The sequence below is a fragment of the Chiroxiphia lanceolata genome, chromosome 5 (assembly GCF_009829145.1).
Source record: "Chiroxiphia lanceolata isolate bChiLan1 chromosome 5, bChiLan1.pri, whole genome shotgun sequence".
Taxonomy (NCBI): domain Eukaryota; kingdom Metazoa; phylum Chordata; class Aves; order Passeriformes; family Pipridae; genus Chiroxiphia; species Chiroxiphia lanceolata.
In genome coordinates this window covers 37,492,702-37,518,282 of record NC_045641.1, presented here as the reverse complement: position 1 = coordinate 37,518,282, position 25,581 = coordinate 37,492,702, and the positions used below count along the sequence as shown (strand labels likewise).

Sequence of the window (25,581 nt, the reverse complement as noted above, 5' to 3'; positions counted from 1 at the left end):
CAGTTCATGGGCAACCAGAGCAGATCGACGCTCAGGACATCCGCTATCCACAGAATTGAGCATGGTTCTGATGTTCCAGCATGCTAGAGTTAATTTGGGTACACCTTTGGAGGCAGGTGTATATGCCTTTGTCTTTTGATCTTTGTGTGACTGCATTTGTAGAAGATGACTATACAGGGCTTTGCAAATGTGGGTAAGGCCTTCGAGCCTGCGCAATGGATTTTTTAGGTGAGAAGCAGTGAGCGCAGAACTGAACCCACCCTTTAATCCTAAGGTTCATCTGCCAGGGCAGCGTGAGCTTGGACAGTGGTAGCAAGGTCCTCAGGACGTAGGTTTAGTTAGAGTGGCCTTCTCTTGGATGGCCTTACAGGGCTGATCGAGCTCCATCTGCCCGGGTTTAGAGTTGTCCTTCTCTTCTGTGTGTTCTGGGCTCCCCCTCTGCACAGTCCGCACTGGCGAAGCTCCTCCTCTCTCACTCCTTTCCACGCCCGGGGCCAGAGCCGGGCTGGGCCCAAATGCCCGGGGCCAGGCTGCACCACGGCGTGCACGCACCTGGGGCTGCCCGGGGCCACAGCGCGGCATCTTTAAGCACCAACCTACTATATTTATTTCCATGGAAGCTAATTCATCATACAATGGTCCCCAGCTGCTCTGACAACTGCTCTAAGAAGCACAGATGAAATTGTGAGTGATACTGGTTTGCAACATAGAATTTGTAGATACAGAACTAGAAAAAGAATGAGAAGTGCAAACTCACTTTACACAATAAATGAAAGATATAACAGCAGAGTGTAAGAAGAACTGTACATAGAGGAGGTGCGTGAATTGCTGCCAAGTAAGCACAGGTTGCTGAAACCAAGTAGGCAAAGCTTCAGAATCCACTGGCTTCCCAAGACCTTCCCAATATAGATTTGCCCTCTTTATAATTGGATAATCCAGTATCTGGAAAGTCTTATGGTACCCAGAGCTCTGTCTCTTGAGGAATTGCCACAGTTTCTGGTAGTGTGGAACTGAAATAGGAATGTAAGTGTCCGAAAGAAAAATGCCCATCTGGACTGAAACAAATCAAATATTACAAAATTCTGTTGTATCAGATAGAAATCCCACTCCAAAACTGCAAACGATGACCCACAGGTATAATACTTGACCATCACGGAGATCCTGCTCAAGTTGTCCTGTTTTGGGCCCAGTTAGGGTTAATTTTTGCGGTAGCCAGGAGAGGGCATGGCTAGGATACAGAGAATATTCTGTACCACCTCACAGTCATTGCCAGGGGCAGAGGAAGGGAATCTCTTCCGAGGAAAAGGGGTTTATTTCAGTCGAGCAAGTGCAGTGGGAGCTGCAGACAGAGTAGCTGGGGGGTAATGCTGGTCATGAGCTGGAGGGAGCAGTCAGGGTGGCACAGCTATGGTTGAGTTGAGCTCTGCAGTGAATCACTCTTTTGTACACTTTTGTTATTAATATTGTTGCTGTTATTTGTTTTCTTATCTCATTGCTGTTTCCAGTAAATTGTTCTTATCTCAACCCATCTTTACCTTTTGTGCCTCTAGTAGAGTTCTCCTCTCCAGTCACCTGCAGGGGAGGGAAGGGGGAGGGGAACGGAGAGTAAGAGACTGGCAGTGTGGTTTGGAGAGTCTCAGTGGGAGAACTAAATTGCAGAGTAGCATTCCTAAAGCATGACACAAGTCCTCACAAAAAATGAAATTCAAAAGATATCAAAGGTAATTCCCTAATGTCAATAGTATTAAGCACTTCTTTCATGAATGCTGTCTGTAGGGAAATGCTGTCATTATTTTGCTTTTCCTCTGCAGATGATTGCCCTTCCTTGACACAAAGTTGCAGTTGCCATTTTGGTACTGGCCCAGTTTTCTAGTTCCCATAATAATGTATTGAAATTGTGTTCAAAAAATGTCACCCTAACTGTCCTAGATAGCTTTTAGCCACTAAGAGGAAAGGGAATGTTTTATTGTTGTTGCTGCTTTTAAGATCTATTTAAATGTAATTATGAAAGTGGCAGAATTTGCAGACTGTGTTTCCCATGTTTCGCGCAAGAACAGCAGTTTAGATTCAAATACAAATAGGAATATAAGAGAAATGAATGGTGAGGAAAAATACATGTTTTTATAGACAGATTAATATATATGCGCATGAACATTCTTTCATACATATACACAAATATTGTTTCAATTGAGAAAATTCAGAATGCAGTAGAGGCCTACTAATTTATGTATCCTGCAAATTCATACTTATGTAAGCTGTCTATATATAGTGGAATCAGTGGTCAGAAAAATGATTGAAGATACAAGCTTCACTTGCCAGCTCTCAACTCCTAAAGACCTTGTACAGAGAATCTCCTTTTGTTGGATGAATACTTAAAGCAGATTGAACCACTGGTCCACATGCAATCAACCCAGGCACTTGTAGCCTTAATTATGAGTGACAGCCCAAGCCAGAACTCCAGTGCTGGCTCACTTCACTCCTTCATCTGTGTACCCTCAGGGATTACAATTCCAATGCCTCTGTTGCTAAGGAAATTACACAATTAAACTAGCTTTCATAGGGAAATCAATTACTCCTCAAATTGTTGAGTTCATTTTGACATCCCAGAGCCATCTTCAGGACTTCATATTGAAATGACACAACTACAACATTATTTAATATCACTTTAACTTTTCATTTTCTTAGGGTATCTGTTTCTACTTTTCTACTCTTGCCCAAAAATATATCTTTTGGACAAAGAAATATGGCATTAAGTGGATATATCACATCCCTTGTCACCCACAAGCCTCTGGAAAGGCTGGTACAATGGATTGCTAAAGAATACGTTAAGAGCCTTAGGCAATGGGGCATGGAAGTATCAGGATGCAAATTCAGCAGAAGGCACTTGTCTGGTTAACCCCAGAGAATCTGCTAACCATCCTGGTCTTGCCCAAACAAACCTCTTATGTACTGTGGGAGGAGATAAGGTACCCAGACTACACATAGGGAATTGGCTGGGAAAGGCGATGTGGATTTTTCCTCCTATGGGAAAAGGCAAACCCATTTGTGGGATTGTCTTTGCTCAAAGGCCTGGATGTACCAGGTGGATAAGGCAGCAGGATGAGGAAACCTGGTGCACCTCAAGGAGATTTCACTTTGGGGGGAAAAGAACCTATTACAGGAAGTAAAGTAGAAGGAATAACATGAAGCAACAAAGAGTGGATTTTCTGAGGAGCAAGGACAGAGCCATGATGACCCAGGATGGGCTGGTGTTGGTGCTCAATGATTGAGTGTGCTGTTTCTCCTGTCCTGAGCACCCACCATGATGGAGTAAAGCCTAAGTCATGGCCCTTTTTTTACCATCTGGAGGGGTAGTGGAAATCCATGGAATGAGAAAATAATATCTATCTAAGTGTGAAAGGACAGGGAATAGTTAATGAAAATGTATACATCTGTATGTTGGCTATAAAGCTGGTTTATGTACTTAAAGTTGTAAGTGTTGATAAGAAGGGATTTCAATATTGAGAAGTAAATACAGTGGAATAGTTAGAAGAGATATAAACACACACACACACACACATATATATAGTGTATAAAATTATATGGGATCTGAGCATGAAGCAAATGGTATGGAATAAGGGGTAAAGATTGTAGTGGGTCTGGCTGAGATGTGAAGTGCTTCCTGTGAAGTGGCCAGACATTGTTTGCTGATGGAGTGTAGAAAATAATTTTTTTTTCCTTTGTTTGTACACACACAACCTTTTGCTTTTGCTTTAGAAAATTGCCTTATCTCAACCTATGAGCTGTTTTCTATCTTATTTTCTCTCTCCTGTCCATCTGAGAAATGCAAATGATAGAGCAGCTTGGTAGGCACCTGGGACCCTGACAAGGTCAACCCACCACAGCCCTGAACATTTTTGCTTCATGGTTCACTTGAATGTCTCTGATGAGGGTGACATATTTACATTATTATTCTGTCTTTATTCAGATAAAAATTATTTCTGTTTCACAAATGTCATATCCACCTATGTACCCTACCACTCATATTATGATTTTTCTTTCAGTCATGCTATCTTGTATGTGTGTGCACACATGCATATGTGTGTGTGTTTAGGTATATACAGGTATAAAATAAAACTTAATTTCTTGCCTGGTCAAATTTTCCTATGCAGTTCCAATTTATCCTGTCTAATGAGACAACTTCTAGCAGCAGACATGTTGACAGTAAAAGTAATAGCTTTACAAAAGCAGTAACCTGTTGCTGTACATTGCTATATTGAAAAATGGATGCTCTGGTTTGGAGCACATCTTTTTATTGAGCAACTACACTTTGTGAGAAAGATATGTGAGAGAGAAGAACATTCCTAATCACCAAATGTTCTGATAAAGAAGACCAATTAATCTTTGTCTATTAGAAATGATGATAGGGATTAATGCCTGTAAACTAGTGTGAAGACAAAGTTAAAATAAAACTTAACAATACTGAAGTTCTTTGCAATTCTTCTTTCATGCTCTGTGCAAATTACTTTGCACTCATGCCAGCCTGTGGCTTAATACAATTTCTGGGATCTGGTATGTCAGTAATGCTGAGAAAAGCTTAAAACTATAAATTATCCTGGCAATGACTATTACCTAAACCTGACTGCCTAGCTGCATTTAGATTAGCTCATCTTTCCTTGTTATCTTTAGGGAGTTTACCTAAACACAGCCAGCTCTGTGAGAAAGCCAGCTCTCAGACAGGAAGCTCCCCTGTTTGCTCTGGCCACTGGTGCAAAAACGACTTGGGATCACCAAGACCTTGTGGCCTGACCTGTAGCAGGTTTTAAGGGCAGCCCTTTGTCTACCACGCAGGCTACTAAGAAGTTCTTCATTCGTTACATTATGGCCTTAGTCTTTAAGTATTAGGCTGATGCAAAGGGTTTTTCTCTGGCCTCAATGCCACAAACAAAACTATTTCACTCACTTACTTGTGAGCATACTCACAGTGTTTCACAAATCGTGGATGGTGATTAAATGCTGTGTATTTCTGAGCTCCAAAAGAATTCAAATAATGGGAAAATTAAAATCTCTTGCAATGCTGAGTTTCCTGTTGTTCACTTTTACCACTACTTTCAAAGAGGAGTCAAAAAAACAACAAAGCATTCACTCTTTTGCGGTATGTATTATGGGCTCTTGAGGGATTCTGTACGTAACAATATTACTGAAGGATTAAAACGATAGACCATCAGTCTAAAACATTGATTAAGATTAGTTGCAGTGCAATCCACAGGTGAAATTCCTTTCACTGGTATGAAGTCAGTAATCACGCTGTATGTAAAAGAAGCCTGGAGGCTTCCAGGTGCTTCATTTGATCCTTCTAACCCACTGCCTAAACTGCAGGATATGGAGCTCCCCCAGAGCCATAATCTCTTACCTGCAGACTAGAGAGAGCAGTAGTGTGTTACTTAGAGCCCTGGGTCAAACGGACTTGCACGAGGCAGCCTCTCTCAGGATTCCTCACACATCCTTCCACTTGTGCCTCTCCTGAGGATACACAGACACACACATACAGAAACATAACATGACCCTAGAGGGTTTATCATTCCCCTTCCTGCCATCAGCCATTTTCAGCTAAGAGAATTATTTTCAATGTCATAGAATCATAGAATCAGCCAGGTTGGAAAAGACCTCTGAGATCATCAAGTCCAACCCTTGATCCGCTACCACCGTGGTTACTAGACCAGGTCACTAAGTGCCACATCCAGTCACTTAAAAACCTCCAGAGACAGTGAATCCATCCCCTCCCTGGGCAGCCCATTCCAATGTCTGATTACTCTCTCTGTAAAAGACTTCTTCCTAATATCCAACCTAAGCCTCCCCTGGCAGAGCTTAAGACCATGTCCTCTTGTCCTACTGTTGTTTGCCTGGGAGAAGATACCAATGTCCACCTGGCTACAACTTCCTTTCGGGTAGTTTTAGGGAGTGATGAGGTCTCCCCTGAGCCTTTTTTTGTAAGCTACCAAATTCTTTAGGGGGAATTAACAATGCAAAAGTGATGAGAAAGTGGAATTTTTACATTTTCAGAAAAAATTTATTAGGGCTATAGATTTACAAACAATACTACGGACTTTTTTTTAAAGCTTCGCATCAGGAACAGGGATATTGGCATCGAACAATGCCCACCAACCTTTCAATTTATGGAAAATTTTGTTTCTCCAATATTTAGTTGAATATGTTTAAATCACATTTTAAAAACATCACTAGTCACCAAAAGAACAAACTGAGCAAATTTTTCCTTTCACTGACATTAGAGAGTAATTTTTTTTGATGCAATACTACAGCTGCATTTAAGTTTTGCTTCCAAATCACTGCAAAATTCACAGGAGCCTAAAAAGAAAATACCTGTCATGTGGTAAGCCCTGGTCAATGGTATGTCATCCACTCTGTGTCTCAATTTAGTTTTAAAAGACTTAAAAACTGTCAATTTGAAGAAACAAGTTTGGAATAACAATGACCTTCTCATTCTGTTTATTGATTTTAGTCATTTTATTTTGTTTTATCAAGCATGCTAAAATTCAGAGCCTCCCTAGTAGCTTTCAGATATACTTACAGAAAAACTTTAGGATGGGGGATGGATTTGAAATAGATTTTCCCTGGCTAAATTCTAACAAACAAACAAAAAAATCTCAACAGCATTTGGTTTCCTTATTAGTAGCATTGTCAACTATGAAGCTATAAAATAAAGATTACAAATACCTGGTGTTGGCTTTAAAATGAAGTTTTCTCTTCAGTACAAACTGAAGGAAGAGGCCAGTAGGGTGGTTGACCTGATTTTCTGACTTGTTTCTCAGTACCTTTGAGCTCTCAATATAGAAAAATTTATGACTTTCATTTAAATATCATGAGGAATTAGTTTCTCATTATTCTATTAATTGTGTGTTTTGCTTTGTTTGTTTTATTTAATTTTTCTATGTGCCATCAGAGATCCCTATTTTTTCCTAGGTTCAAAGTACATGTTTATCCATCCATTGATGTCTTGTAATTTCCTGAATACCTTGTACAATAGGCATTTCATTATTCCTTTACTACAATGACTGAACTGTTCTGGGCCATTTGATTTAACAGCAGAGGACATGGTGTGGAGGGATGTCTGTTGGGCTGTCAACTTTGAGAACAAACTGACAAAGTTAAAAGTGATAGAAAGAAAATTCCCTGGGAACAAGGAACCAAACATCAGGAAAATCAAAACCAGGTGAACAATAATAAAGATTTCAACATATTTCCTTATCAGGACTAAATGTGCAAAAAAGAAAAAAAAAAAGGGATAATATAAAAATTCATATCTGCCATAAGGTGTTATCCTTCTTCTTTTACAGCATCTATGTGAAATCAACAGTACAATATCAACTGAATGCAGCAGTTATATGCTTGCTGTTTAGGATTTATGTCATATTGTGTCCTATCTGTCAGCTTGCACTTGAGAGCAGCTGCTATGACATAAATCACCCCCAAATGTTTACATAAAAGGTAGGAAGCATTTTTCTTTTTTTCCTTTTTTTGGTTTATTTGTTTGTTTGTTTGTTTGGATGAGGAGGCAGGGGGCAGGGAGGAGGTGTGAGGAAGAGAAAGGGGATGGAATTTCAAAAACATTAAAAGAGGATAGATGTTACTTTTTAAAATTTTATGCCATTCTCAGCCTTCAGAAATGTTTGCAAAATTTTACATACCATCTAGAATTTTTGAAACCAGGAAACAGCAACCATGTAACTGTTCTGAAAGTGCAAACAGTCAGGGAAGACCATATACAATTATTAATGGATTATCCTTTTTTCTGGATTGTGTCTATGAAGTTCACGCTTTGTAGGTCCATTCATGAAGACCACTGTTTGGACAGCTCCCTCTAGAAGGTACTGAAAGAACTTGCAACTAGGCAGGGACAAAACATACCAATAATGACAGTTTCCTTCACTTGCTCTGTACCTAAAGTGTTGGTATATAACTTGTATTCTTGCTTGTATTTATCAACAAAACAAAACTTTGATTTTAAATGTTAAGGAAAAGTAATACATCAGGATTAAATGATAAAACTTTAATGCATGGCTTTACAGATTTTACTGTTTAATGTGTGCTCCATAAAACCCAATAATTGTTTATATTTATTTTGTTCTAATAATAAATATCAAAACAAAACTATAAATACATATTCACATGATTTGCAACATGGCTGTTCTAGTCAACAATGAGAAAATTACACAAATGCTGATATGTACTTCATTACAAATAAAGGCATTTTTGCCATAGCTATTTTTTTTTCTCTAGAGTCATCTAGATTTTCATTTTGGCTTTCTCCCTATCCTACCTTTTAACAGACAATGAAGATAAAATACAGATTAATTCTGACAACTAATGGTGTCAGCTTTTGGGAATGAATTAGAACTGAGATCCACCTTGTCCAGCAATGTAGTACCCTTAGTCCTACAGCAGGATGAAAGGTTGCAAATAGGTGTTTAATAGAGATTTGAATGAGTTTAAGACAGTTTTGACTAATCTGTTCTAGTACTACTATACATTTATTTACATTTGGAGAATAGAGTTGTTTTCTTGAAACTATAATACCCCATTCTGGCATCTCATGATGTTTCCCCCATGCATGTGTTTTCCTTTTTCCTTCTTTCTATAATCCTAAAGGTTATATTTTCTTGTTTAAGCATGGGCATGATTTTAACATCAAAATGTTTGAGAAGTTGGTCAGAGATGGAGGAATTACAACAAAAACACTATTGCAATTTACCTGTCTTGTTTCATTCAACCCTTCTGCTACTAGAGAGAAGTAGCAATAATGAATAGTGCCCAGACTGCTGAGTGCTCTCCTATGCATGAGCAGCTGAATTCATGATTTGAGGTCTCTTTTTTTTCCTGCGGTCTGGACATTAATGGCCCTTTAGCCTAGAACCCCTCTGAAAGTAAGACTTGCATTTAGTTGCTGAAAGATGTTCAGCACTTCAACCCCTTTATGTGGCTATTACTGAACATCTTCTAAACTGACTTATAATTACTTATAATGCTTCTCTTCTTGAAGGATGCTACAATAAACAAGAAAATTGCAAAAATAAATGGTTCTTCTGGGCAGCAATGGCAGGGGGCAGAAGAACTCCTTATGTCAAGTAGAGCTAAGATTGCATTCAACAGCTGGCTTCATAAAGTATGGTTAAAATATGTGGTGAAAACACAGGGAAGGACCCACAGGATTCTGCGAGTTCCACCACAGGAGTCCATCACTGTTTAGCAGAAACAGGTTATTTAGACTTTGGTTCTCCTGCAGGGAAAAAGAAACAAAGGAAAAGTCAGACACAATCTTCGTTTCCTGCATTGGGTCTATAAAACATTAAGGGTTTGCTTTTCAAAGGCAAGAGTAGTAGCAGCCAGCAAGAATTCTGTTTAGGTCTGCTTTTCATCCAGTAGAATGTTGGGGTTTTTTCAAGAATTGAGTGATATAATATTCTGTATTTACTTTTTGATTAAAAGAATAAATTATAGGCCATTTGAGAGCCAGTATTAATCTTTCTTATTACTTTGTTCTACAGGAAAAATAAAACAAAATAGCTAGAGATATTTTCAGCAATACAAATGACCCTCTTTGAGAATTTTATGTTACAGATAAACTGTGAAATTAGCCATTTTTTGCCTTAATCATTCCTCCAGTTTGCCAACAGTGATTAATACGGCACCCTAATTATCCATGTTCCAGTAGTTTCATATCAGTCACAGAAGATCCATGGTTTAAAGCAAAAATCTGATGATTAAATAGTCACAATTCAGCTTTATTAATAGAAAGGGAGAGGGTTTTGTCTTTGACGTGTAAGGCAGGAGGAAGAAAAAGAGTGTTATCTGGATCTGAAAGCTAGAAGAATGCATTCTAAAGCATGAAGGAAGAGGCAATTTAGGGGCCAATGTTTTCAAATCTATGGTTTTCTTTTTCAGATATACTTCTCTCTTTCACCAAGGGCATGTAGTTGAAAGTCAAGGCAGACACATAACAAACATAAAATGTCAGAAAGGATATTTATACAAAATGTAAGAGTCTAATGCCAAGAAAAATGACCCACATTGTTTCAACTGCATAAGACATGCTAAAGCTCCTTGTCTACAGGTGTTTTACGGATGTCCACAGCTGTCTGAATCCCTTCTTTAGCTAAGCCAAATAACTCAGCTTTCATCTGGGTCTATCTGAAAAGCTTTAGGGTATCTGGCATTCATACAGGAATGACAGATATAATACAGAATTTATGTACACCATTTTGGAGTAGCAGCTGAAAGCCAGGCTAGAGCATTCTGTAGTGCCTGATATCCCATCTGCTGCAGAGAAGCAATACCAAATTAATTTGCAGAATACTGCTGCCATAATCATGTAGTGAGACCACTTCTTTCATAGGAGTTGCGGACTTCAGTTGTCTTCGTCTAGAAGGAATTTGAATCTATATCTTCAAATCCCCTGAAAGCTACCTATCAATCCAATTACAGGATAAAAAAAATGGAAGCATGTGTCATATGTCCTATTGAAGATTGGCTGCAGATGTATGAGGAACATGAAAGTCAAGGATAACTGCTGAGAAAACACCACTCTCTATCTTACTGAGTCAAAAACTTGCTTGGTAAGAAATCTATAAAATATTTATTTACTTATTTCAGGTGAAGTAATCATGAGATAGTTAAAATCAAATCAAGAATAATCATCACCGCATGACTTTAAGTATAAACTAAAAGTGTACAAACTATTTAACACTTTGAATCCCAGCTTCCAGTGGGCAAGTAGGCAAAAGAAAAAGCTAATAAAAATTAGACTATTATTATGTCTTTTAAAGGCAATCCTTGTTACAGGCTAGTTGATATGTGCAGATAATATGCAGGGAAAAGCCATTGCCCAAAAGAAAGGAAATTATTCCCAGAACAATTTCCAATGCAGCAGAACTGCTGTTATCAACTATGAGGAGGTGCACTAGAGGAGTCTACCCAGATGCATATTTTGTTTGGGAGACGCTGACAGGTGATACTGCTTTTGGATGCAATGTTTCAAGTAAGTTCCAGGAGTAAGAAGCAAGCGCGACTCTTGCAAGAAGTAAGAGGTAATACTTCAGAAGCAGAGTGTCCAAACATGACAGAAGAACAAGAATCCTAAGTCCATAGGCATTATGCAGAAAGAATCACAGCTGAGTTATGCGCACACACACACACAAAACACATTATGGTATGTTTCCTGTTTCATCAGGGCCTTGGTATATTATGATGTTCATCTCACTCTCTGGTCCAACAATGAGGCCTAGTCATGAGTACAAAAGTGCTGTATTGATTTACAGCTGGTGCACCCTTGACATGACTGCAGAATTCAGACAATTGGAACAATTAGTGACAGACCTTTGTCACTAAAATTTATTTTCATATTTTCTATTTTTATCTGAAAGGAGAATTGCACTCATGGATACAAGTGCGTTTTCATTGCACTATACCTTTACCTCTGATCACTAATCAGAGAAAGTAAGAGAAATTTAAGTCCTTTATAAGTATCTCAAAGCATTTGATTTCAGTATAATAAACTCAAAGGACTCAGTGTGTAGACTCCATAAGTCAGTAGTATCAGCTGCCCGTAAGCTCAGTGCATTGAAATATGCATACAAAAATGATTTCTAAAGATCAGTTTTGCAGGTGAAGAAAAATGAGTCTGCAGAAAAAACCCTACTGAAAAAATGCTGAATGCTTTCCAGACCAGCAGTATTTTCACTGAAATCAGAAAAAGGTATAACACAAAAGAAGGGGCAGATATATAAAGAACCTACTACTTGGAACTTGCTCTAGAAATGTCAAACTTTGTAAAGAAGCAGGAAGGGCTATGCAATGATGAGTTTGATGCAGAGGGTAGAAGGAGTTAAAGGAGATTGATTTCAGCAAGCCCATGGGAAGTTACTTGAAAAGTGAGCACAAATGGAATACATTCTGCTGCAGTTTTTCTGTGATTGTGTCTGTAATGCATTAAATTTCAATAGCACGTCTTATGCACCACTCATAGAATGAGACATGAATGTTTTCTCTCTTCTTAATTAATTTTTTTAATTCCTATTTAATTTTTCCACCTACTGATTTAAAAAAATAAAGTGAAACATACAAAATTTTTTGTGCAACACTATTCATAATTTTAACAATTTTCTTAAGGTAACATCAAGATTTGTTTAAAAATGGGCTCTAGTGGACCTGTAAAGTTCACTAATATAGTAAGTACTAATATACTGTATTTTTTGTCTTTTTAGCTGTCTTTTTGAGATGTCTGCTTAAAAATCAGATTTCAAAACCACCAATGCCTCTAATTCCTTCTTTGTACCTGGTGATTTCATTAGGTTGATAATATTTTTTCCAGAAGAAAGATTTTAGCGTTTCAGAATTGTCTAAAAACTGTAGCAAGTTTTCATTAAAGGGAAAATGTTAAACTTTTACTCATCTGAACTCAGTACACCATGAATCAAATTCTTAAATCTTTTCTACATGATAGGTAAATAATGGTTCTTCACAGTTAGCAAAACTAAAATCAATAAAAATATCGATTTTTTTAAATGCTCTTTGACCTATTTCTCTCATTTCCAAATATTATTAAATTCCATATGTAATTTTTACTGAGAGCAGCTTTGGCACAGTAATTATTGTATATGAGTCTTTTACAGGAACTTGCTAGTTTATACATTCTCCAGAGAGGTATTTCACATATCTCTGTACTGGATTTCTATAAATGTAATAACTATGAACTAGTGATTAAAAGGATGCTGCCTCATGTAATGAACCTTTATGAAAACCACTGAGGAAATATCACAAGGAGGAAATTGAACAACAATTTTCTGGATATTTCTTCCATGAACTCCAACAGGGTGTCAAAACATTTTAATGTAGCCAGTATTTATCCTTCTTGCTCTCTTTTGGGAAGGGAGTAAATACAAATATCCTACATGTAGGATGTCTCTTTATCTTCACTACCCAAAACAGTTTTAAAGTTCAGAGTCTTTGTAGAGGATTCCCAGCTTCTATATTCTTCTTAATCTTCAGATTTCTAGAAAGTCTCCAGAGGTAAATATGTTTAATTATATTTACATCTGCACCACACATACTCATTCCTCTTGATAACCAAAAAATTTTCTTTTATTGTGAATGACCTAAGAGGCTTCTAAAATTTTTCTATAAATTGTGTGCATAAATTAGGTACAATGGATTCCACCCACTTCTATGGGTTTATATTTATTAAAAGAATGAATGTTGGGTTAGCCAATGCTAATTAGATAGTGCAGTTTTCTAATCTGTTACAAGACAACGCTGATATGTCTTCTTTTTATTTACCCAAGTTTACTCACTGGGAATGTGATACTATCATCCATAAATTAATATATTCATACCACTTTAAAATGAGTAAGCCAACCTATTCCTACTAAAACCAAGGCATATCTCAGGAAAACACAGTGTTAAAGAATAGTAATTAATTTAACTGAGAACAGTGTTCTACACCCATTTTTTTTCTAATTTCACTGAATACAACTTAGCATCTATACTCTGCTATTTCTAAGCATTATTGTTAGGTCCTTTCTAGCATGTCTGTGTAAGTGAAGCAGCACCCTTTACAAAATTGGGACTGGGAGAGAGCCCTCTAAAGTGTGTTCTCTGTAAGGCGGGAAACAACATAAATGTTAGACCTGTCATTCTACTTACTCTCTTGCCTTCTGTAAAATATATAAACTGAACCACTCTCCTCTTTGTTCTGTGGCCTGGTTCCTCATGGCTAGGCTTCACGAATGAAGATTTGGGAAGGCACTATCCACTTCTGCTACAGGCACGCTGGTGGCTTATGAGGCCAATACGTGACAGACATATCCGATTGCAAAAGGCGCAGCAGAAAGACTCCTTAGATGGTGTATTTTGCAAGACACGGTTCTTCCTGCGTTGCCTTTTTTCCTCGAGAGTGATCCTGCGTGTGTTCTCGAAGGAGACAGCTGCGTTATAGATGGTGTGTCTCCAGGCCTCCCGATTTGAGGCCAGAGTAGACCAGATATGGTGATCAATATGGCCTGGTTCCTACAACTGCAACATATCACCTAGTGCTCCAAACAGAAAATTGTAACAAATAACTACATTTCTCAAGCACACTGGAGCTTTCTCAAATCAGATCAAGTCCCAAAGCTTACTACAAACCACAACTTCTGTTCCAACACAGAGGATATTTCTACCTTTTTTTCATATAAAAGTGTAGCAGTACCCAAAACTTATTTAAGCAAACGTAGAACCCAGATGCTTTCCTACACCATGCAGTGTAAATCCACTTATTTCAGGTGTGAATGGTGATGGTGATTAATTGTTTGTAACCTGTTATTCAGAATAATTAATTGTTCTGCGAAGCACAAAAGTAATCATAAAATTATTAAGGTTGGAAAAGACCTCTAAGATCAAGTCCAACCATTAACCCAGCACTACCAGGTCCACCACTAAACCACACCCCTAAGCAGAACATCTACATGTTTTTGGAGACCTGGACTGAAGGTTATCCCTCAGACATATTATTTTAGCCAAGTTGTAGATCACACAACGCTGAGCCATCTACAGTCAGAGTAATTACCCAGGGTCTCACCTAACTGTATGCACTGTCTGTGTAGGTGCCCGCATCTGGTTATGAACTTTTGGCTCTCTCATTGACAACTCATTAACAAAAGATAGTTACCTCCAGAGAAAAATTAGTCTACTGTCTCCTTTGGGAATACTTGTGCTGTAAAAATTCTTGTTTCTCTTCACAGATTATAAATCCATATGGTCAGATGTAGTCATCAGCTTTACACATCTGCATCAGTCTTTAGACTACTACTCTAAAAGGGTCCAGATTGTATAAGGTGCATATTGAACTTTCCAGCTATAGCCAGTCATCCCATATACTCAAAAGTGTCTCAGACATCATTGGCTACATATGTGTACACAACTGAAACACTCCTTCCATCTCGCAGAGATTTAGGTGTTTAGCATAAATTTCCTTTCCATGCAGTGGACAGACCTCCAAGAGGAGTAATGAATCTTATTTTAAGAATGATTCCTAAGATTAATGGTTCTCTGGAGATCTCTCACTTTCTTATTGACTCCGAAGGAAGCCTAGACTGCTATCGGAAATGGACACTTCAGTGACATGCAGTTATGGTTGAGATTAATATAACTGTTGCAGAATTAAGTGACTGTGGAATATATGTTATGGACTTGGAATTTGCAAAACTTTTAGATGTTTGAATGACACTTCTGAAACTGACAGCTAATGTCTGCATGTGTTTTTACTCCTGTGAAAAATACTGAATTGCCTTCTTTCTTGAAAATAAGGCAGTTTTCAATAACAAAATAATTTATTTTTTTTTAAAAGAGACATTACTATTTTCACACCAATATATATTGCTAAAGCCAACGTTGTCACCAGTCCTTTTACAAATTCTGAAGTCTGCCTTGTGGAGCCATCCACAAAATTGACAAACATCCATTTCTTTATGATGAGTATTATTTAGTGCAAGTGGAGTGGTATTATATTCACTACATCTTCAGCTAACTTGAGACACACAATAAAAATAACTTCTTTTGTGAGTTCATTGTAAGCCTCATTTTAGAAAGGTCTTCTAGCAGATAAAATAATTGCTAAAAGATAGCATCCTACCATGCCATAAATATAAAAAATCTTTCAATTTAAAGATCACTCTCAGGAACTACCACTCCTACTACGTTAATCAAATCTCTGTTACAATGCAGAACTACAGTTAAGTGAACATAAAGTTGGGACCATTTAATTAAAGGGGTTAAAGTTGAGTAAAAAAATTTAGCTCCTTTATTTTGCTTTTAACAAGAATCCTTTTAACTGGAGGTAAAATTCCTGAAATTCCAGGAATCATAGCTTTAAGAGTAGAAAATCCTACAGAATGAAATGCTGGTAGTTAGTTAGAAGTTGTAGGTGAACACAGGTGACAAGACAACAAACAACTGATGAGGTTGCACCAGTGTAGTGAAGTGGAAATAGAAAGAAAAAGTAGCAAATCAGACAGAAGCCATTTGAACTATTACACAGTATCTACACGGATCTCTGAAAAGGGTAACACAGGATCTCTGTAGTGTAAGTGGAGAAAAATAGACCCTAAAAGGATGTGAGTTTACTTACTTTAGATGTCTACTGTCCTACTGTCTTCTCATTTCTCAGTGGGCTAAGGTAGGGAGATGCTCCTTCAACTTGCTGTGGAATTGTTTTGTTTTTTTTTTAATGAATGCAACATGTAGCTACCTAATCCCTCTCATGCATTATATGGGGAGCCTGTGTACTATCTTCAGTCAAACAGATTCCATTTTTTAAAAATCAAACTCCGAAATTGCGAAGCTTTTAGTACAGATTTAGTGCCAGAGGAAAAATACAAGTTTTGCCTTAGTAACAAATAAAACAACATTAACTAAGAATATTGAATACTTGTGTTTTGTCAGAAGAAGAGGAGGAGGAGGAAGGGGAAGGGAGGAACAACAGTGACAATGACAATAACAGCTTTAATAGAATTGAACTGAATTGGTCATCAAATATTGTTGGATGGTTCTGTAAAGCTGAAAGTACATATTGTTAGAAGCAGTGGGACGTTATTTGACCGACAGAAAGACTGTTCATATATTGTCAAATACAAACTTTCATTTGTCCTACACAGAATTGGAGAATGTCCTCTGAGTAAGTTTTACATAAAGGGATACACCTAATCTCAAGAAATCAGCAGTTTCAGCATAAAGGAGGTAGCCTTTGCTATGTAAGAGGCCTCATCCAAAAACTTTTCAAATGCATAAAGCTCATAAAAGTATCCCAGTAATTATTACTAACATGAATAAATGTTAAAGAACAGACTTCTGTTATAAATGTATTTTTCTAAAACCCACTGAATCCTGTTCCTTGACGTCACTAGATACTGGATGAGATCTTTAGTGATTACTGCTCACTAGAGTTGTCTAAAAATAGGTAGGGAATAAATGTTCAGAATAAGAATATAAAGCATACATAGTAGAGTACCATTTTTTTGCTTTGTACTGTAACTGACCTGATGTTCACAATGGCTGTCAATGAAGAACTAGAAAAACAGTGATTAAAAAGTAATGTCTTTGATATAATACTGCATAGAAAAATCTGTTGTTACAATGAGATATTATCATCTATTTCCCAGATAAACAACTACTAGCATAAGCAGGAAACTTCATCACATTTTCCAAATATTAATAGGCTACTGCAAAACAAGTATCATCATAAAGATATGCTTAGATAGAAAGCAGTCAAAGAATTTAAAAGCATATTATGGCTGCAACTTTACCATCTCCTCCTATAAATCTTGCTATTTTTGAAGTATGCCTGCACTGCACTTTAATATAGCAGCCGCTTATATCCAGGAATCCTTTCTATATGAATTGCCCAATGAGAAAACAAAGCTATAATTGTAATGCATAAAGATATCCATTGAACACTTCATAATAACAAGATGTATTCACTATATTACTGACAAGCCTAAATGCCCTGCATCAGATATTTCTAACAGTACAGCATTTTACATATGCTAATTGACATAAATATACTCCCTTAATTGAAATATATTTGTGCCATACTGATAAAATCCAAGAAAAGATAAACAAATATTTAGCTTTGGGGGGCCTTTAAATTGTACTGTCTCCAAAGCAGGCATCACATAACTTTGTTCTATTTAGAAGACAAGCCATTTAAGTTTGGCAGTTTTACACATTTTACATTAATGTTTTTGAATAAGCTTAAAATATAACAAGTGTTTAGAAATTTTCTTTTATGGACTGTAATTTGAATAGCTAGAGTTTTTTTCAAATACACCTATCTACTTTTGTACAAAAGCCTTTTCCAAGTTGAGATTATCATTAATGATAACATAAACATCATAGTTATTTTCTAATAAGAAGAACATTTCATAACATGAAAAAGAGGCACATTCAAGACTGTGGAGAAAAAATTACAAAAGCAATGCAAGCAAATGCCACAGATATTTCTTAGCAGTCAAAGTAGAGCTAGAGAAATATGAAGAAAAATAATTCAGAACATTGCTCAAAGATGTGATAAAAGGACGTAAAAGGTGTGGTGAATGATATAGTTATGTACAGAAATAGGTAATGCATGACATGCATGTAGGACTGAGATAGTTGAGGAAAACTGCTAGATGGTACTAAAATAAAAGAAAAATATATGAATTTATTTTATGTACCTTAGAAAGCAAACACAAGCATCAAACATGAAAGAATTAGCGAGGATATGTGAAGTATCAAGAGATATTATTCTCCTAGAGAGATTTTGTTTATAATATCCTTGGAAAAATGTGTTTCGGTGACTGTGTCAGTGCAAAATGAGAACTGCAATACAGTGCAGAAACTCTCAAGGATCTTACTAAGCAGAAGGAAAGTTTGTTTTTCTCTCTGCAAAAATGCCTGGTTGAATGCCTGTAAGACAGATTTCCCATCATGTGGAAATGAACCTCTTTAAAGAGGGAAGTGTTTCTTTCTAGTTTTCAAAACCTGATACTTAATACTCAACTGGATGAACTTTTTATAGTATATTATTCTCTTTTTATTCCCTCCCCCCCAAGGAAAATTTGAGATTGTGATAAACAAATTTTTAGCAATTGTTCTAGCTAGACTTTTTGCCCTGGAAGTTTCCACTGACTGAAACTAATAGTCACAACATGGTTAAAACCAAGAGTAATTCTGAATAATCTGTTCCAGTCATGTCTGAGCAGAAGAAAGCAAATCTACTCTCTTTGTGAGAATTTTATCCAACTGTGCAGAGACAGTTTTATGCGGACAGGTAATAAATAATTTGTGAGGTCCAGTCAAGTCCCAAAAAGCTAACTCTTTTCTTCTTTTGCACCAGTCAAAATTAGAAAATACCCAGTCTTCTGCCACCATAGAATAAAGCTATCTAGCTCAGTGAAACCTTATTTGGCAAAGCAACAAGTAGTTGGAATATCTCCACTAGTATCTGACATCTCTTCACTTTTTGGTATCATTAGGAGACTTTTATTTACCCCAGAATTACAAAATGTTTTGCTGCTCAAATTATACTTAGAACATTCTGTTGATGGTCCTGGTCAATGGCAAGTTGAATATGAGTCAGCAGTGCCCTGGCAGCCAGGAGGGCCAATCATGTCCTGGGGGCATCAGGCAAAGCATCGCCAGCTGGTTGAGGAAGGGGATTGTCCCACTCTGCTCTGCACTGGTGCAGCCTCACCTTGAATATTGTGTGCAGTTTTGGGCACCAGAATATAGGAAAGGTATTAAGGTATTAGAGAATGTCCAAAGGAGGGCAACAAAGGGGGTGAGGGGCCTTGAGGGGAAGCTGTGTAAGGAGCAACTGAGGACATTTGGTCTGTTCAGCCTGGAGGAGGGGAGACTGAGGGGAGACCTCATTACGGTCTACTACTTCCTCTTGAGGGGAAGAGGAGGGGCAGGCACTGATCTCTTCTCTAAGGTGACCAGTGACAGAATCCAAAGGAATGGTCTGAGGTTGTCTCAGAGGAGGTTTAGATTGGATATTAGAAAAGGGTTCTTCACTCAGAGGGTGGTTGGACACTGGAACAGGCTCCCCAGGAAAGTGGTCACAGCACAAAGCCTGACAGAGTTCAAGAAGCATTTGGATGATACTCTCAGGCAGATAGTGGGACTCTTGGGGATGGTCCTGTTCAAGGTCTAAGAGGTGGACCTTGTGGATCCCTTCCAACTCAGCACATTTTGTGATTCTGTGAATGAAGTGGAACCAGATGTATGCACCACTAAACCTCAGAAGGAAGAAATAAGTCATTTACTAAAAGTTCCAGTATTCAACATTACACTTCAGAAACTTGTATGACTAAGATTAGGACAATATCCAAAATATGTGTTTTGTATAAGTGAAATAGCTCTACACTTTCCTTCCTTTGTTTTTACTGTGGGAAAGAAGGTAGGTGGAGAACAGTTGGAGCTCACAGAGCATATGTTATTTCTTGCTATGCAGTATGGTAGGAAAAGTTAATTAAGAAAACAAAAAGAAATTATATCAGCATCATCTAGTGCTTTGCTGTTCAGCTTTTTTATATTATATTGTCATGCTACACTGCCAAAAAAGTATTGACATATTCTATTCAGGCTGCTAGAAACCCTCTCCCTCTTGGCTATAAAAAGGACAATGTGGTCATCCTACCACACTTCAGGCTTCACCAAATATCTGACATGGACAATGAGATTCTTAGAGCTAAACCAACTGAACAGATTAGGTCATAACATTTTCAGAAATGCTTCATAGAGTATGTGGTCCAAAAACTATGAGCTATACTACTGGTTGCAAATCAGGTAGTTTCTGATCTACTTGTGAGATTAACTGTGGGGCTGGCAAGTAGGATGCTTTGGGGCTGCTGGGGTCCAACCCATCATCTGCTTGCTTACCCTTTATACATTGAATTTACCTGAGCTTTTCAGTGTGCTATCTGCTGCAAAACTATCTGCTCCCCTTTTTCTGATATCTTAGTTTTTACAGCATCTCTCCTATGAAGACAGGCTTAGTGATTTGGGGGTTTTCGGCCTGGAGAAGAGAAGGCTCCAAGGAAACCTTTAGCAACCTTCCAGAACTTAATGGGATCTTAAAAAAAAAAAAAAAGAAAAAGAGGAAGGGTGACTTTTTACTTGAGCAGATAGTGACAGGAGAAGGGAAAATGGTTTTAAACTAAAAGAGGGGAGATTTAGATTACATGTTAGGAGGAAATTCTTTACTCAGAGAGTGGTGAGGCACTGGAAACAGTTTCCCAGAGAACTGGTGGATGGGGTGTAGAAGTGTTCAAGGTCAGACTGGGTAAGGCCCTAGGCAACCTGATCTGCTGGGTGGCATCCCTGCCCACTGTGTGTGGGAGGGAGAACTAGATGATCTTTAAGGTTCCTTCCAACCTGAACCATTCTTTGATTCTATGATTTTATAGTTGTCACATCAGGTGTGCTGCTACAAGAAGTCTGTGCAGCTTTGCACATACCTGACCATGGTTAAAAATATCCCCTAAAGCCCTGAATTTTTCAGTCTCATGTCGTAGGATAAAGTTATATGAGTGTCAGATTTTGTTAGCCCTCCCACTATCCCAGCCTGCTGCTTTTAATTTCCAAGAGATAGTTTAGGTCATGCATTTTACCGTCCAGCTCAATCAGCTACTGCTCTACATAGCTCAGGGCAAGCTGTGAGCTTCAGCAATAAGGCAAGACCCTGTGGAAAGGAGCAAGGGACACTGGAGTGGCCCACACCAGCCCTGTATTAGAGGCAACATAACATTGAATACTGCTGCTCATTCAGGCTCATTTCCTGCACCAGTTCAAGCTAATATAAATAATATAGAATTTAAGTAGTTGAGTTAGAGGTCTGCCTTCCCTTCTACCAGTTTCATTGTCCCATAGTCACCTCTGGCTAGGGGTGAAATTAAATACTAATAATATAGTATGTAAAACCTGTAAACAAAGTTTTCCTATCCTTTCCTCTTGGAGTTTTCAGGCACTTTAATCTTTAGACAGAAGCTGGGATGGAAGTTTCAGCACCTAAATTTTGAGCATAAGGTCCTTGAGGGTTCCTTAAGCGCTTTAGTCTCTCTGCATCTCATTCAACAGGAAATATGCTTTTCTTGACAACACCTATATGTAGGAAAGAGAGAACAATGATTAGTAATTGTCAAATATTTGATCTGTGAACAGCATTCTTCAAAAGTACATTGATTCATGGAAGTCCAAGGGTTTTGTGCAAATTAATTTTAATGGAAAATTTAGCAAACTATTAAAAATGTTAACTTTTTTTTTGACAACATTGAAAAATTTCATTCTGACAAGGTCAAAGTACTTTTCTCTTTTGCATTTTGATCTTAACATTGTTATGTATAATTAGCATGAAGATAAATAAAAGCTGAAGTGTTACAGTCAAGAGGAAGTGCTACCTTGCATCAAAGAAGTGCTTTAATCTCATCAAAGTGCAACAAGACCATGAAACTTTTTGAGAATTCTGAAATAATGTAAAAGGAAATTTCTTCATCAGAAAATATTTATTTCAATTCCTACTTTTCTTTCCACTCGGTTGAAACAAATGTCAGAATGTTGTAGTTTCTCCCTGACCACAAATTCTGCTATTATTTTAATATGGCTAGATAAGATGCAGACAGTGCATACTCCACAGGCAAATAATGCAGTGATATTGTAAGTGTGGTTTCTGTTTATATATTATGGACGTGTAGACAAGTTGCTTCTTCAAAACTGGTGGCAAAGCAGTTTTCCTTCTAGGTGTATAATGAAGATTGCTCTTCTGCCTCTTTCTTTACATGGTTCCATGATTTGAGTTATCCTCCATTACAACCTGTTGCAACCACTTACAGAAAGCTGTAAAATAAGGAAAAAAGGAGCACCTGATGAAGACATTACTGCAGGAGAAGAGGTCAGTTGGGTTATGACTCACTAGCTGAAGACATGCCAGTTGATGAGAGGGATACTGTAGAAGGTTATAAAATCATGGATGACACAGAAAAGGTATTAGAAAATAGTGCTAGCTTTTCCTCACTGTACAAAACCCAGACAATTGATGCAGTGTATTTTTTCACACACAGCAAATTTAATTTGGGAGTTCATTGCCATTCAATGCTTTTTGTAACACAAGTACAAATGGCTTCATAAACTATTAAAAAATATCTCTCATGGAGGAAATTCTGTCAAGAGCTATTAAACACACCCCAGAAAATGCAACCTCTGTTTCATATAGGCAAGCTGATAGCTAGAAGCTGATAGCAAATATTTTGCGAAATGTTGTTCTCACTTAGCTTAGTCTTACTCTCTTTTCATAAGTACCTGCCTGAAGATTATGTGGGCTTTTGGTTGCTCTCTGTAGGGTTCTTCAAATATTTGGTAGGAATAAAGCCCTTAAATATAGAAAATAAATTTTCAGTGTATCTGTAGTCACTGGATAACCTGCATGTATTTCAGAAACTTTCTGGCAAATGTGAATGGTTAATGATACTTTGGAAAACAAAACGCTATCAAATTATCTCTCTCCCTCTCTCTCTATATATACACACCAATGATGAAACAGGGATGACAACTTTCTAAGAGAAGATAAGGTTCCCTTCTTTTTGCTTGCTTGTTCCTAGCTAAATGACTATTTTCCTTTATGCATCAAAGCAATCACAAATATCTGTTGTGAAAGTATACTGTTAAATGCCTGAAATTACTGGATACTGAGATGGAAAACTCTCTTTTAGAAGCCACATGTACCTACGTCTACCAAAGTTAAAAGAACAAAATCTTTCAGTAGAAACTTTTCTTGATAATTATAGAGAGATTAGACATTCCAGTTTCACTGGGCAGTTCACTGAAACTGCAAAAGTGTCCCTTTTCCTCAGGTTACAGCTATTACAGTGTGAAGTTAGGAAAAAACCCTTTTGAATGCATCATGCAGTTCCAATTATCATCGTTCTTGTAACACTGTCGCAAGTGTTATAATTAGTGGTGCTAGCAAGAGCATCATCTACGAGATCGGCTTCACCATGTTCTGACTGTTATAACTACCACCATACTCTGAAAATTAAACTCCTTGCACTGTCTTCTGCCCCCCTATTCATGATGTTTTCCTTCTTCTTTTCAAATCTGAAAATGTGACTTCTCTAGTGAATATGTGTACCATTTGCATTTCTGTAAAGCTAAAATCAAAAGATCTTCTGCCTTCTCTATTTTCGCTCTTTGTACAGAGTACCGACTTTTAAAGCTACTAACAAGGTGTTTTAGTTAATAGGAAAAATGGCTACAGAGAATGAGGCAGATGACCCCACAACTGGTGCTAAACTTCTTAAAAAGAGTGGAAAGTATCCTCTGAGTTGAGGAACCCTATAATTAATCCTGTTCAGAAATGTGATTGTATACCTCTGAAAACCAATGAGGCTGGCTGTTCTCATTACTTTATTGGAAAGCCTACTCTCTAATCACACAAGTTTTAAGGTGCAGGAAAGACTTCTAATTTTCAGCCTAGTTTTATTGAAGTAATAACAATTTCTTTTTAGAAATAAGAAGCAATTGCACTTCCACGAATGGCAGAATGGCAGTGCCAACAATTTCACTGAAGTGTTATACTTTTATGGCACAGGATTATTATAATATCTTGTATACACAGCTTTTCTGTTTCCTTTCCAGTTTTCTATTTGTTTTCCTTGCTTTGGTCAAAGTTCTTTATATGTGTATATATTATTTTTCTTTTGCCATTTATTGGAAAGCCAACAATAAGCTATTACATTATGACCTTTCTGTAGCATTTTCCATTGGGACATTAATGGTAGGTTATTTATCATTTTACTGGGAAGGAATAGATTTCCTGTCTCTTCTCTTGGGGAAACCTTATTTTCACTTGTTTCATTGACTAAATGTACTCATTATTTAGTCTCAAGTGTATGCCTGGGGTGTAGCCCCTGCAATGATTAAGTTTTCCTAGCAAATCAACACTATGGAAAATGTTTATGATACTTAAATATGTCTCACAGTTCATTTATTTTTCTGTCCTCTCTTGATTAACTTCAAGCTTGCTTTTTCTTTTCTTTGTTTGTTTCTATATCCAGTGATGACATCTCAGTTTTAGCTTTCACAATTAATTGTGAAATGTGTTTTCATTATCATAAACACCCAGGACAGAGAAGCCCTTTAATGAATAATTTCCTAAGGGTAACTTTTACATGTTACTTTTCTTTCTTTCTTGAGCTTTGCAGGTTTTACAAAGAAGCTTGTTATTTAAAATCTTGCATGGTACAAAAAAAATCCTTCACACCTTTCCCATATTCCTATCACATACACATTCACACACAATACGCATTGGGTATTATTCTGTCATTCAGATCCACAGTTCCCAAGTACATAATGATTTAACTAGTGTGCAAAACTCCTTAAAAAACTTGATTTCACCCTTCCCTTGAGCTAAACTACATTTTCAATCATAAACTGTCGGTTTGATTAAATGATGTAATTGTTATTAATAATTTAATGAATATTAAAATTATTATCCATCTTGTGGTATAGTAGTATGCCTTCTAAGTTCTCAGTTATCCTCTTGGTTAGGTATTTATTGTGGGCAGTAGCAGATTAGCTATAAAGATCTCTGCTAGAAATTACTTTATAAAGACAAATCTTCATTTACTTCCTGGCTCTTTTTCGAATGCTTTCCACCTCAGATTGACATTAAGAATTCATCTTTCAGCATGGAGGATCACAGATTACATAAGCATATGGCAATGACTGTAATGATAAATAACAGGTCCTGAAACTGAACTTGCATATGCAACCCCTAAAAATCTGCCCAATTTAATTTTTAGCTCCCTCTCTCACATTGGACCACTCTACCTATTTCACTACAGGATCAATCTACTACAGATGGGACAAGTCTCAAGACTCTTGGATATCAGCTTACACATTCCACTTGGTGTTGAGGGCAGAAATCAGACCTCTCCTGTTCAGCATTACAGATAAAGTACAGGTGACTGTAGGTGAACACAATAGCATTTTTAAGGATTCTAAAAGAGTAACAAACAA

At 37.3% G+C, this 25,581-nt stretch overlaps 1 long non-coding RNA gene across 3 annotated transcripts; it reads left to right on the top strand.

The window, feature by feature from the left end:
* The first annotated feature begins 504 nt into the window (after window positions 1–504).
* Window positions 505–25,581, top strand: LOC116787157. 3 transcript variants are annotated; one of them, XR_004357194.1, is made up of 4 exons: window positions 505–684; window positions 7,084–7,210; window positions 10,480–10,610; window positions 25,407–25,581. It is a non-coding gene; the product is annotated as an uncharacterized LOC116787157 (long non-coding RNA). The 3 variants fall into 3 exon arrangements; XR_004357195.1 differs by lacking the exon at window positions 7,084–7,210; XR_004357196.1 differs by lacking the exons at window positions 10,480–10,610; window positions 25,407–25,581 and adding an exon at window positions 7,335–7,486.